The 1,575-nt window shown below is 39.4% G+C and overlaps 1 pseudogene; it reads left to right on the top strand.

The window, feature by feature from the left end:
• The first annotated feature begins 220 nt into the window (after positions 1-220).
• On the top strand, positions 221-1,158 carry LOC123596476 (annotated as a pseudogene).
• Positions 1,159-1,575: the final 417 nt, after the last annotated feature.

The following is a 1,575-nucleotide window of genomic DNA, read 5'->3' as shown; positions in this document are numbered from 1 at the left end:
GAAAACTTCCACTATTCTATATGCCCCATAAGATAAAAATCAAGAGCTGACGGATGTTGCAGGGTCATGGGTGAGTCTGTAGAACCTTTTGTCACCAGCTTTCTCACTCCTTGGTTCCCAGAGTTAGCCTGGTCATTTGCCATTACTGAGATCACGGCTCTAAATAGAGGGACCCGCTCTGTGACTCCTGGGTCCCTCAACCTCATGTGTTGGTGTGACCTTGATAGTGCAACAGGCTCTGGACTCCTGAAGCTCTGGTGTGAATTTAAGAAGATTTTGTTTGTGTATGGCATAGAGGATGAATTCTTCCTCCTCTACTATGAATAAAGAACCTAATGTTCTCTCACATTAGTTAACCAGTTACGAGATCCACCAAAAGATCTACTAAGTAGAAGAACCATTGTCTACGATGTCATGAATGTCTGCCTGACCTTATTTTACTTATGGACCTTCCCAACCCCTCTGTTGTCCATTTGGCTTTGCTTGCTCTTCAGTACTTGGCAGAATGCCACGCTAACAGAGAAAAGATGGACGGAGAAGTGGGGATGATGCTAAGCTTGCAAAATATTATACAGAAGACTACAATTCCAGGAGATACAAAACTGCTGTCTTCTGAAATGTATGACATTCTTCATGTGGTCTTTCAAGATGGCAGATGGTGCTAGTTTAGAATAAATGAATTCATGTAGAAGGAAAGCTTAGTTTTGTTTTGTTTTGTTTTGTTTTGTTTTGTTTTGTTTTGTTTTGTTTTTCTGGGAACTACAAGCAAATGCTCCAAAGCAGTGGTTTTGCACATAGATGGTCTTGGTAATAAGTCTTGGAGAAATCTCTGTGAAGAGACTTTGTTACAAATGAAAGGTGTTATTAAGCTTTACTTTTCAAATGGCTGTTCAAAGATGCATGTTGCAGGTCCATTCAGATTTGAAAGCAGACGCTTTGGCATCAACAATAGTATCAACCAAGGATATGAAGGCTCAGCGAGTTGGGTGAAAAGTGAGATTGGAGAAGAGATGTTCGTCCCAATCTGAGATAAGCCTGTGGAAATAGAGTCCCACAAAGGAGCAGAACAGCTCAGTGCCCCAGGTGGGCTTACTCCTGGAGGATGGAGCCAATTAACTGAGCACAGCTGCAAACTTTGCATATAGGTCATTTTCCTGATGACTCCAGTTTGGGTCTCAAAGACCGTGTGAATCAAGAAGGGTCCAGGTTTCCGTGGTAGTGGTGAACTGTCAAGTGCAATCTGCAACACGTTATCGTGAAAAGTTTTTAGATTCCATGATTGCATATGCTGCATTTTACATTTTATTGGACATTTCCCCCCAATCAGTGGTAAAAAGGACAAATGCTACAGGTGGACTTGCTTTGCTTATGAGGGTCTTATAGCAGTGAAGGCAACAGCAACTGCATTTTTTTTTTAAATATATTGCAAAATAATAATAGGTAACATAATTTTAAAAAAATAAGAAAAATAAAACCCACTTCATTACTTCTGTACATGGAATAGTATCTAGAACATAAAAGGTATCTAATAAATATTTATTCTCTAAATACAATTATAGTAAGAATATGAAAATG

This window comes from Leopardus geoffroyi, chromosome B1 (genome assembly GCF_018350155.1).
Source record: "Leopardus geoffroyi isolate Oge1 chromosome B1, O.geoffroyi_Oge1_pat1.0, whole genome shotgun sequence".
NCBI classification, from domain to species: domain Eukaryota; kingdom Metazoa; phylum Chordata; class Mammalia; order Carnivora; family Felidae; genus Leopardus; species Leopardus geoffroyi.
The sequence above is the reverse complement of the archived record's forward strand: the minus strand, read 5'-3'. Positions and strand labels throughout refer to the sequence as shown.